The sequence below is a fragment of the Theobroma umbraticum genome, unplaced genomic scaffold (genome assembly GCF_002168275.2).
Source record: "Theobroma umbraticum cultivar Fairchild unplaced genomic scaffold, ASM216827v3 scaffold_86.0, whole genome shotgun sequence".
Lineage (NCBI taxonomy): Eukaryota > Viridiplantae > Streptophyta > Magnoliopsida > Malvales > Malvaceae > Theobroma > Theobroma umbraticum.
Genome location: NW_018397263.1, coordinates 3,257,537 through 3,270,875, shown reverse-complemented (window position 1 = coordinate 3,270,875; position 13,339 = coordinate 3,257,537). Strand labels below are relative to the sequence as shown.

At 34.0% G+C, this 13,339-nt stretch overlaps 2 pseudogenes; both read right to left on the bottom strand.

Moving 5' to 3' along the window:
• Positions 1 to 1,155: 1,155 nt before the first annotated feature.
• On the bottom strand, positions 1,156 to 8,249 carry LOC110420698 (pleiotropic drug resistance protein 2-like; annotated as a pseudogene).
• A 2,406-nt stretch (positions 8,250 to 10,655) lies between these two features.
• On the bottom strand, positions 10,656 to 12,907 carry LOC110420697 (indole-3-acetic acid-amido synthetase GH3.17-like; annotated as a pseudogene).
• Positions 12,908 to 13,339: the final 432 nt, after the last annotated feature.

The window sequence follows — 13,339 nt, the reverse complement described above, 5'->3', positions numbered from 1 at the left end:
CCTTATACCACCCTTCTCTTTCCTCATTATCCGCATACTCTTTCCCACGTGTCCTTCAGCGAAAGCAAAGTCATGGAGGTTGGACCAGAGATTGACAAGTTTGGGGATATAGACATGGATGTCTCCTATGCAGATTAAGTTTCTTGGTTATTGGTGGGATCTGTCATTTTTGTTAGATAAAAATGTGGTAAGAAAATGAAATAGAGCTCTTGGTCGTTTTTCTTTTGGGGTTCGGTCAGGAGTTTGGGAAGGCATCATCGGCTGAAGGGGTCAGCTTATATACGCCACAACTTCAGCTGCGTAGGAGCTAAAACGTGCATGTAAATATTTTTATCACTACTAGTATTTGTTTTGTATAAACAAAGCTTTACCCACTGTTCATTTTCCTAAACAAAGAGTTAAATTTGGATTCCATAGTATCTATTATGACATTACTGACTAGTAACTGATAATTAAAAAGTGTAATCTAAACTTCAAAAGTCTAGAAATTAAGGTCACTATCATATTATGGAATTAATACCTATAGATTATTGCTTTTAATTAATAATTTGATTATTCATTATCTGAATTTTTTTATAGGTTAATAATGGATTAAATATAAATTAAAATATTTATGATAATTTTTTATAGTATTAGTTTGTCAATTACTTTAGTAGATATAAAATTATTTTTTTTATTGTTAGGCAAAATTATTTGTATACTTGGTTTAGCTATCTAAACGAAGAAATTGCTAGTTCCTTTGTTTTTGTTTCTATTTCTTTTTGTAAGTTGTAGCCTAAAATGACTGAAGCACTAAACTTTTTGAACGTTTCTGGCTTGCAAAACTCTTGCAATAATATAGCCAGGTTGAGTCATCTAGCAGGAGAAAAGTATATGGTAGAGCAAAAGGATTCCCAAATACAACTTGAAATGGTTTCTAGCGAGAAATTGTAAGAACCTCTAACGTTTTGAAGGATGGATGCTTTTACTTGGAATCAGCATCTAGCGGCGTTGAATGGAAGCAACTGAATTATGGCATTGAACTGTAGATAAAAGTATCCTCACATACGATGGTTGGATAGACTGATGTGCCTACGCAATTTATGGAGTTTGACTTGACCTAATCTCCTTCACATTTTTTTCTTTACCCTGTGTCCATTGTGATGGGATTTTAGTTTAACTAACATCAATTTCTTTGTGTTTGTTAATGGATTCTCCTGCAGTCAGTGGCCAAAAAGAGAGAAAAACAAACATCATGTGTGATAAATTGCTGGAGATGCATCCATTAATGATAGTGAATGATGGAGGAATAAATTCTTTGCATGGTCCGCTAAGGTATAGCGCCAACAACAGAGAGCAACAAAGACAATGTTAGATGAAGTCACTCAATGCTCAATCTTTCAAGGAAAACAAACAAGAGGAAAGTTGTTAGCCCTATTCTTTTCCCCATCCATTGACTATGCTCAAAGTTTGGTTTTCTAATCTACAGGCATGCTCCCAAAACTAGCATGAAACTTGATACCTTAAGCAAATACTAAGAAGAGGAGGAGACACCAGCCAATATGAGCCACGGCAACAGCTGGAAGGAAGTCGTATTCAAAGCCCAAGTAGTCTTTAAGAAAGTCCTTGACTGGCACACCACTCTGTCCAGGGATCTCAAGAAGATCATTCTTGCCGCCCACTTGAGAAGTCACAACCCCATATAGTGTCCAAGCCACGGGAGAACCCCAGTAGTACCACCTCTACCATACAGGGATTTGCTACAATGGGTGAATAAAACAAATTTTAGTTTTTTATTGTAATTCTCAAATGAATTAGATTATCCAAATAACAAGCTAATCGGAAAGAGTAGTTAATGACTTTGAGATAACTTACCATCCTAGGAATGAGAAAACCAGAGAACAAGTTCCAGAAACTAAGAAAGAAGGACATGACAATTGCGGCATATTGATGGCCCGGTGTTAGAGCAACAACCATCATCCCGTACAAAGTGAAGTAGACGAAGCATGTTAATATGTAGTAGTAGAACCATAAGAATTTTCCAACCTTCCACTCAAATCCGATCATCGAGTAAAGAAACAAAATATATATGAATGTTTGAATTCCAGTATAGATTGTCTCTATGGCCACCTGAAGAATAAAGAATTGTTCTTTAAGTATAGCATTCAGTGGTAAGTCTGGGAAAAGTTAAGCTCCTCTGGAAGAGAAAGGGAAGAAGAAAGCTAATCTAATTTTTTTGTAGAAGTGAAAAGTTTTACCTGAGCAAATGCATAAGGTAGTTCAGAATACATTCCGGCTGCTCTTTCACGATAGAAAACTGTTCTCTCTTTTACAACAATAGATTGCACAGTAGAAGCATTGGTTGCTCCAAAGAAAAACACGGTAGAATACATTGCTCCAAGAAGATTAATCAAATCTAGTTGTTTGTTTCTGTTCACCAAAAATATTTTTGATTAATGCCAAATTTTTGCTCAGTAGTAAAAATAAATGTGTTCAGATTCCGAAGACACATTTAATCAAAGAAAGGAAAATTAAAACTTACATTTTTTGTCCTTTGTTCTAGAAGATGAGACCGAATAAGATGCCAATAACTATCGTCGTGAAGAACTTGATGGCGTTGTACCGAGCATTCCTCCAGTAAGACTAGTGCTGTTTCCAAAAGCAGACCTTGCATTGTGTAAGGAATGGTTGGGAAGAAGAGATCATTGGAGCCTAGAGCTGGTGTACTAAGCTCTTTGATAAGTTCCTGATTCCTCCTGTAAGTTTATCAAAATAAATAAATAAATAAAATAAACTGAGTACAATGCATTTATTAGTCTTTGGCCAGTGACGATGAAAAAATTAATGTCTAGACTATGGCATTTCAGTTAAACTTACTGATAAAGTGAGGAATTTGCGTAAATATCTGCAAAATCCACATTCAACTGAGCCTCAACAGGTGGAGAGCTGACTTCAAGCATCCATGTTGCTGGATTATATCCATCCCTGATCATTGGAACTCCTTGGACAGCCTGTAGTAGAATATGCATTTTAATTAGTTCTTGCTGAAATTTCTCAAGGAAATACTTAGATAGTGTTTATTGAGTATCTAATTGGGATTTGCTAAAGAGGAAGTACATTGTACATGTGAAAGGACAAATAGAAATTTTCACCTCAAAAAAATCTATAAGCTTGTGAGAATGGTGACCAAGAGGTCCAGCATAGATGACTTGCCCTCCTCTTTTCAGCAACAGTAACTGCAACAAGCACAATACCAAGTTGAGTGCACGTAATATAAATGAACAAAAAAAAAAGGTGGTAAAGTTCCCTAAAAGGACTCAAGTGGTTTGACTTTTACCTCATCAAAAGCTTCAAAGATGTCAATGCTGGGCTGGTGAATCGTGCACACGACAGTTCTCCCTGTGTCCACAGTGTTTCTCAGGGTACACATAACAATTGTAGCAGCTCTGGCATCAAGTCCAGAAGTCGGCTCATCCATAAAGATGATAGAGGGATTAGCAACCAACTCTACTGCTATTGTCAACCTCTTCCTTTGTTCTGTTGAAAGACCATCAACTCCTGGAAGTCCAACTAAAGCATCCCTTAGAGATTTGAGCTCAACTAACTCCATTACTTCGTCAATAAACATCTAAACAAAGGCAAAAATTGGAAAAAGTATGTATAATAGGAACTTTGCTTATGAGAAGAAGAGAAAAAGAGATTTTTTTGGAATTTAGAGAAAAAATGTTTGTGTCAACCTTTCTTGTCTTGGTGTCTATGTATGAAGAAAGACGAAGCCAAGCTGAGTACACAAGAGATTCATAAACTGTGACATTTGAGGAGTGAATGTCATTCTGTTCACAATAACCACTCACACGAGCAAATGTTGCTTGGGTCTTTTTGTAACCTGAGATGCTAATATTCCCTTCAATGTATCCTCCTGTCTTCCTTCCTGCTAATTCGTCCATCAAGGTGGTCTTTCCAGCACCAGTGACACCCATTAATACCGTCAATATCCCTGGTCTGAAAGCACCACTAACATCTCGTAGCAGCTGAAGACGATCTTCTGTAATTCCTTGAGCCTTCATTTCCTAGTAAAGAAACCAAGATTTCACCTCAATGTTTGCTCATTAAACTAAGGGAAGGTAACTGCCTTGCTGATTCCTGAGCTAAGCCTGGCATTGGAAGGGCAACGATGTTTTCGTCATGGTGGTGACCCTGATTCGATTTTTGTGATTGCTCCATATATTCTACCCTTCATTTGAGGTATTATTGGTTGTCCTGCATTTTTGTGGGATGGCATTTGTTGTCTGATGATTCTAGTGAATGTGTTTCCCCCCTAGGCTTATTGATGTTCTATGTTGTTATGAGTGGTTATGGTGGATACCCCTGCTTGGCTTATAGATGTTTTATGTTGTTATGCTGCCCTATGCTATTAGTGTATTATTGTTGCGATATGTTGTTATGTGTGGTTATGGTGGATACCCTTCCTAGGCTTATTACTGTTCTTCACTGTTCTATTGACCCATGCTGTTATTGTTGCGATTTGTTGGATTTCCTATAAGGTTCTGCATATGGGCTGCTAGGTGCTGCATAACAGCTTATGACGTTGCTTATCCCACTACTGGTTGGAAGTTAGAGGTTGGTCTATTTCAGTTATGTGCTGTTAGAAGCTTACAGTGTCACCTACTATTGCTTTATATGCCGTGTAGTGGGATTTGCTCGTCTAGTGTTTTTGGTTTTTCCTTTCTACTTATATTCTTTTTTCTGTCCTACCGCTACTCCATGTCTTTATAATAGAGCAGCCATCATGTAGGGTCTTCTTTGGAATGACCCTCTACATTATTAATTAAATGATTTGCATTGATTGAAAAAAAACAAAAGGAAAATGTAAGTTATAAAACCGAAAGTGAAATGTTTAAGATAATAAGTAACTTGCCTTAGGCATATTCACATGGTAGTTAATATGGTTGAATGCAAGTGAAAGGGGCTGGAAAGGCAAAACCATTCCTTTTCTAGATGCTTGTCCTAAAGAGTTTAGAAAAGTTAATAATCGCATATTAATACCTGTAATCATTTAGAAAAGTTAAGCATTCATAAAAAGATGGCATAACTTGAATTACTATAGGTTTTGATCACAAATTTACATTAACTTTTGAACTCGAAGATAAAAAAATGCACACTTACCTTCTGGTCTCCTCCCTCCGGAGTATGGGTTTTTTAGTTTTCTGATTACCATCTTCATTGACAACTACTGCTTTTGAATCACCCAAGGCTGAAAATCAATTAACCCACATATTAGCAGCGAGTCAATGTTGAAAATTAATACAAATACAACCAATTGTATGTGAAAATAAGAGAATGTGACTGACGATTAAGGAAAATCAATGCTCCGATAAATAAAGTGTTGAAGAGAACAGAAAACCCAAAGAGTGCTCCAACACATATCCAAAACCAAAAATCCTCAGTAAAGAAGCCTCTAGACTTGAGAAGAACTATCTTCACTGTTGGTGCGTCAATTCTGAGGTCTGTGTTGTTCTACATTAGATAAATATTTATAAGACATTGATTATAAAAAAATTATAACGGTCTGTCCGAAGCGTACACAACTATATGCACTAAAACAGAAACACCAAGACAATTGAATTTAAGAAGGTCTTAAGATACTCCATCTTTTATCAAGGAATTCGTTCATGACTATGGCATTTTGTGCATACATCATTGGAGACATATAGTAGCCCCATATCATCCACGGCTCAATATCATCTACCAGTAGACAATGCGTTAGAATGCTTGATCTAAAAGCAAAAGGTACAGATGAAAAATAAAATAATAATAATAATAATAAAATAATCAAGGGACAAACTAAAACTATCGTCTAATACCAGCGGTTAAAATCAGGCATTAGGAATACCATGTTAACAACTTGCTTTAGCGCTTAGACTATAAACATGATTTAACAATAAAGTGAGCCAAATAACTTACTTTTGGCGATGATGAAACCTCCCAGGACATTAACCATTAGCAACGTCAAGGTACCAAGGGTGTTTGCAACAACTTGTGTCCTTCCTACTGCAGCAATGAACCTAAAGAGAGCCAAAGCCATCTGATGGATGCCAAAGAATGCCAAGAACTATCGGAAGAACCTGGAGATATAAAAGAACAGAGATGTTTAGTAACAGAAACTACCAAAACTATAATATCATTCAGTTGAATCATCACTAAACTAGTAACATGATCATTACGAGCTTGGACTTAAAAAATGGATTGCTTCAATGTTGCTTACGTACTAGCCGCTGGAGCAAAGCCAATTGTGTAGTATGTCAGAGAAATCCATATGCCTGATTCCATAAGTGATAGCGGGATCCTAAGGACCCAAATTGGTAGGCTAATTGGCCATGATGGATAAAACAAAAAGTCCCTTTGTTTATAGAAGACAGGAAGCCTTAAAACAGTCATTAAAAGTTCAGCCAGTCCATTGAACATCACATTAATCAAACTGAAAAATAGGGCTCCAAAAAATTTTGGACCATCTAACAAAGTGTCAACTGGCATTTCTTTTCTTAAGAACACAGTCATAGTAATCAGTGACATGATTGTTATCTGGACAGTCTTGAATATATATACCAAAGAGTTTCGCTTCATTAGCAGCCATTCCCTTGCAAGGCATGCCCTGAACAGTTCCCAATTAGAAATACCATATGTTTTTGCAACTAAGGCAGCTGGGTGGGTTCTGGACTTATCATAGGGAACCCTTAGGTCTGATGCTAGTTGCTGGCCAATGTGGAAGGAACTGAAGCCGTAAACAAAATCAGGAACTGAAACATATCTGTAAGGTTGGTTCTTTTTGAACCAATATTGTTCTTGGTCCTTCTTGGAAGTCACTTCTTGCAGAAAGTCGGCAACTCCTTTTCTTTCAGGGCACTTGAAGCCCATGTATGCAACGAAATCCAGGACATCCTCACGTGGACTCTGGTAGACAATCTGACCCTCTGAAAGTAGCATAATGCCATCGCAGAGATCGTATGTCTCAGGAGCCGGCTGTAGGAAAGAAATGACCACTGTTAAATCCATGATATGAACAGTTTGCCTTATGAACTTGCAGATTTGGAAAGCAGTTGAACTGTCCAATCCTGTTGATATTTCATCCATAAATAGAGTCTTTGCTGGTCCGACCAACATTTCTCATGTGATTAAGTCCAATAGACACTATTAGACTAGAAACAATTTAAGCAGAAATGTTCATATGCAAAAAGCATCAGGAGAAAGAGTGAAAAAGAAAAGCAATCATTAAGAAAACCTATAGGGTAATATCATTCTTCTGAGTATTTTGAAAACTCCTAGGCCATGAAAATAAGGTTGCAAGTATGGCTAATATATTTCCGAACAATTCTGAAATCCAGTATTTAGATGTAAGAATAATGGACATGAACAGAATGCTAAAGAACCATGTAAATGGAAACACAACCGCCATACGAAGATTATTTAGGAGTTAAGTATATAAACATTATACATTGAAGCAACTCTATCCATAAGTGTATTTGGAAATCTTATTGTCAACTATGAAGGGACTTGGTCTGATTAAATTGGGAAATCATATTTTCTGTGTAAGAAAATTTGGTCTGATTAAACTGGAAATTGTACCTGTTGTTACACGCTTCTTCTGTCCCCCAGAAATACCCCTTCGCATCTCATCTCCAACCATAATATCCGCACAAATATCCAATAAGTATCTGTTCAAGATTCTTACAATGTCACTGTCAGTTCCCTGAAATGGCATATTATAATAGATAATAAAAGAGACACATCAATTTGACACAAAGAAGACGAACCTTAAGTATATAATCTGTCACCAAGCTTGTTTCTTGGCCTGCCACTGCTGTGGCCTTCATGAATACATCGATCTCAGAATCCGGCTTAATTCCTTCTTCTTTCTCTCTTTTTGAGAGCTCCGAAAGCATTTCATATCTAGTTCCAACACCCAAACAACGCCCTGAAAAGTTCAATGTCTCCCTAACTGTCATTGCACCAATGTGAAGATCATGTTGGCTGATATAAGCACAAGTCCTTTGAGGAACAAACTCATCCAATTCGTGACCACAGTATGTTACTTTTCCAGTTGACTGTTCACAAATCCAAAAATTATTAGAAGATCATCTGAAATAACCTTTAAATAATTCAACTGTTAAAAGAGTAGATAGGTCACCCCTAGATCAGGATCAAGCCTTCCTGCAAGTGCCATTAATAATGTTGTTTTTCCAGCTCCTGGAGGACCAAGAAGCAGGGTCATCCTGAAAATTTTTCATTCAAAGATTACTTGATGCAAAGTTAAATATAGAACAATCCATTTCATCAAATGAAACACGTTAGCTTTATGAATAGGAACAAAAGAGCACTTTCTCTGCAAGTAATCGTGGAAAATGTAGAAAAAGAAAATAACGTGACAAATGCATGGAATTACCTTGAAGGTTTGACTATGCTGCTAATATCTTTAATTATCTGAATCCTTCTCTTCTTAGATGGTGCAAGCCGAAACAATCTGAGAATGCTCTGTTTTTCAAGAAAAATTTAAAACATAGAAAATAAAATCATTTACAAAATGAATTTACTATAAATATCAAAACTGTCATTTCCACAGCCACTCTGAACTGTGAAAGCGTATTTGGTTTGATATTACATAGAAAACAAAGATCATTTCAGTACAAAATATCTAAAATAATTTATTATTAATAATAAAATTATTAAAAAAAGTAACAACAATGTCAATTTTGACTAAATGAGTAACTTATTTAATCCATTATTTATATAAAAGTTATAAGGCATGAACTGCTTGAATTCCTTAAAACATCTTATTAAATTATTGACATGTTTCAATAAAAAATGTGAAAGTAATTTGTTTATTTATACTAAAACTTTGAAAAGATACACTTTTTTACACATCATCATAGAGGAAAATCTGTAATAAAATGATTTTAAAGATCACTCCCTCAACATGAAACTTTTCTATCCTTTTGAACGAGGTTAGATCACTTCACCAGGTAGTGATCTAATTGTCGTATAATTATCAAACACGAATAGTTCTGAATTTTTTTTTTTATAAATTTAACTATGCTTAACAAAATTTTAAATTTAAAGAAAAAGTGCATAGTGATAAACTCATGAAGTGATGTTACTTGAAAGAAATAAAATACCTCAACTGTGTTCAAACCAAAATCTATTACTATATATATTACATATTTCTTCCCATATTTTTTTCTTCTTTTGTTATGCATAAAATCTTTGTTTTGATAGCAAATTGATTATTATCTTTATAATTAATTTATTTTTCCTATCAAATATTTATCATCTAATTTAAAATGTTGAAAAATTAATTTATAAAAGATAAATATATTTTTGACATTTGCTTATTGATTGATTAACTATAATTTATATAAAACTTAAAATGATATCCAAATATTAAAATTATTAGTTTATTAACTTTTAAACATGGTTATTTTGGTATTTGATTTTCGTATGATACCAAAGTGATTATGATTATTGAGTAATTATGTGAAATACAATTATTAAATCATTGTAATAATCTTGAAAAGGGTGTCAAATTCTAGCTAAAGAGAAAAAGAAAAGGCAATTGTGTAACTCCAATGAATGGTTAAAGTACCTCACAGGTCCTTGTACTATAGCATTTTCATCAATTCAATCCCTTTACTTTAAAACAAGTTAATTTTGTCCATTTATTCTAAAATTTTGTGCAATTAAGTCCATCTGTTGAACTTCGTCCAAACTTATCATTAGCGATGTTGACATGACACTAATAGATCAAATTATGCTGACGTGATGTTGAAGCGTTAGACAGAAAAATTGGTAAAAAAAAAGCCATGTGGCCTTCCTATTTTTATTTTTCTTTTCTTTTTTTTCTTTCTTCTTTTTCCTGAGCATATTAAATGTATATGGCATGTGAATTAGTGTAATGGCTTGAAGGAGCACATAAACACACAAATTGTGTGAAATGGTTAATGATATGAGTTTGATACATAAGAGCTAATGTGAGCTGAATGTTTATTTGTGGAATGAAAGGACATCTATGCATTTGGTTATTGGATCCATGACACTTGGTATTGCTCTTGATAATATTGAGTATAGGTGTGTTGGACGAGTGTAAGACTTGTTTGGGTCAAGCGAACTTATCTTCTTGGTCCTTGCACCAGTCATGGTTCAAGATTGGGTTATGATATCTTTGGAGTGGATAAAGCACTTTATCCTTTTTATACATGACTTACACATGTTATTTAATTTGTGAAATGTGCAAAGTATAAATGACATTATTTTGGGAGATATTTTTAATCATTGAAATAAAATTTTAAATTCTAAAGTTAAAGAGAAAAATACAATTTATAAGATGAAAATTGATTTTATATCTTTATTTTGTTATTCAAATCGCAATAATGTCTATAGAAGAAAGAAAAAGAAAAGAAAGGATATGCCAATTTCAAAAAGAGACCCTGATTTGTCAACTCGCACATTTTAACGAGAATCACAAAATCTTGAATCAATTGTCCTTAGATTCAACCTTATTGGAAGATAGAATTCAAGCGACAACATTTTTTAATAGAATGATTAATTAAGTACTCATAGAACTACATATAGAAACAACTTCTTCAGTAGTTATTTTTTCCTTATAGAATTACTTTATAAAGAAGTCAAAAACGAGTTTCCAAATTAGAAAACTTTCCTATCATTTTGGAATCTAAAATCTTTATGGCTTTCTTAGATTTGATGCAACTAAGTGCCTTTTATTGGGTCATAGAAACTCCTTGTAATATATAGTACCCCATGAAGGCATCAAAAGTTCCTTGTTTTAGCACCCTAATCTCCAAAGGTGCAATTATATTTTCCTTCTCATAGATTTTGTACATGTAATTGAGTGACTTTTCCATTATAGAGCAACATTTTACCATTATTTTGGGATCAAGCTCTTCTATATCATTGCTTTCCTTTCTCTTAAGTTTTAAAAATAATACATAGTGACCTAATGTTGATGAAATATCAACATAGCTAGCGCACCTTGTCAAGAGAAAGCCAAGTGGATCAAGAAAAATCCTTGCTTTTGTCATAGCCCTTAAGAGGTCTAGGTTGTTTGTTTTTTCTACGTCAATACTTAGAATTACATTTTGTCTTTTAACAAACTAGAATTAAGGTGCATTATTGTGGAAACTAGTTGCCATAAGAATGTCTTCAATTTTGTATCGGTATAAGCTTGAAAAAACAAAGAGTATAATGAGATTGCACGGAATTAACAAAATATCTTTTGTAAAGATTGATTATTCATAACCTATGTGTGTGTGTGAAAAGGAATTTTGCATGCAGAAGTTATGACAACTAGTTCATAACATTGACCAGGCTCCACATTTACAAGATCAATGGGTTCAATAGCTTCATTGTTGTTTTTCATTTCCTTGTATTTTTAGTGTGAAACACCAACTTGATCTGGAAACATTGTTAGGCAATCTTTCTTCACAAGAAGGAATTCAAAGTATGCCATATTGAGGAGAATGGTGTAAGAGATATTAGCAGGCTTTTTTAAAGGTTTTAAATTGATCCTACACATAACTTCAAAGCAAGCATAAAAGTTTGACACTAAAGGAAGCCCTCCACTATAGAATTCAAGTGCTGCATATATTGACTCTTAGAACCTATAGTAATGGCACCGATATACTTTGCTTTAGGCCAAAGCTTTTTTATTATTCCTTCCCATGATTCACAATCACATATGTTTTCTATTGAATAAGCCAAATCTAGATTAGGCTTCATGATCAATGGTAATGCATTTCTGCATCTTGAGTCAGTAATCCAATCATTTACATGACCTATTTTTATGTTAGAGCATAGCTTTTTCCAGCGATCTTCTAAACCCTTGATAGCTTTTAATACTTTAGATACAAAGACTAAGTCAATCATTACAATCTTATTTCGATGTATTAAACTGGCAAGTAATTGACAATACATTCTTTGGCTGATGTCTGAGCAAAAAATTGTCTCTATTGGGCTTGTGTAAAGCTTGGGTAAGATGTTTCTAAAGCTACTGCGCTTGAATAAGGCTATTGTGGTAGCTCTTGCCATTAAGCCAGATGGAGTTTCAACCTTTGGTTTGGCAAACATAAGTTGCATTCTTTTTCCGACTTTATTTAAGTCACCAGAGTACTTGTAAATCAATAAATTCAACTATTGTTGTTAGTTTTTGGAAATACAATCATATATAAATCTTAAAATCTACTTTGAAGTATAATTAAAAATAACAACATTACAACAAATTTGGGTTTTAATTATATTTCTTTGCATAACATAATTTTTAATGTAATAAAATCTTAAATGGGGGCTAATTAGTTTCTTACTTTGTCATCACAGATCCTATTAGAGTCTCACATAATACTAGTTTGTCCTTTTCATCAACTGAAGGTATCAACTTTGGCTACCCTCATGTAGTTCTAGTGTTGCATCAAAAATGATTGACTAACTATTAGGGGAAAGTAAGAAAAACAAAAGAGCATTCGGATATTTAATAATAATAACTCCATGCATCTTTATCAACCATCAGGGTTGGAATTATGTTTTCTAAATTAATAAAAGAGGAAAATAAAAACTAGAAAACAGAAGGTAGAAGGAGCAAAATTTACCTTCGATAGAACTCGATGATAGGTTCAGCTAAAATGATATCTGATGGCTCCCCATTAATGATCTTATTTATCTAAGGCTCGATATCTTGATAAGAAACAATGGAAACAATCTTTTTGAAGAATTTGTTGTCACAGTGGCCTTTGAGGAACCTCCTTAAATATTTTGTTCTTGCATTTCGATTAAGTATCTCCTTCAGTATGTTGTCTTCTATTTGATAAGCATTAGTGGTTAAGTACTCCAAAATCCTTAAGCTAGATTGGTGCCTCTTTGATGCCATCGAGCAGACTTGCAATGAAAGAAATGGTAGAGACTCGACTTTACTACACTTAACTCATTTGGGTGTATTTTTACTAGATAATTAATAAATAGGATTGTCTGATTCTGATCTTATATAGTAATAATTGAAACTTTGAGAAAACCAATGTAATTGGCAAAAGAATCCAAATAGTAGTGGCTCACAACTTTAAAGAGTTGGGAGGATTAATTAAGTATCAAGGTTTTGATTTTTTGTTTCACAAAATCTGCGATTAATAAGTTGTTCAATATCTCACATGCAATAAAAATACCATAATATCATTAAACATTAACTTAGTAATTTTAGAATTTTTATATCTAATTTTCACAAATATATCAGTATGTGAATTAATATTGATTGTTTATAAAATTTTCTAATTTATTGTTACGTTAATCCTTAAGGTTAGTAATCCAT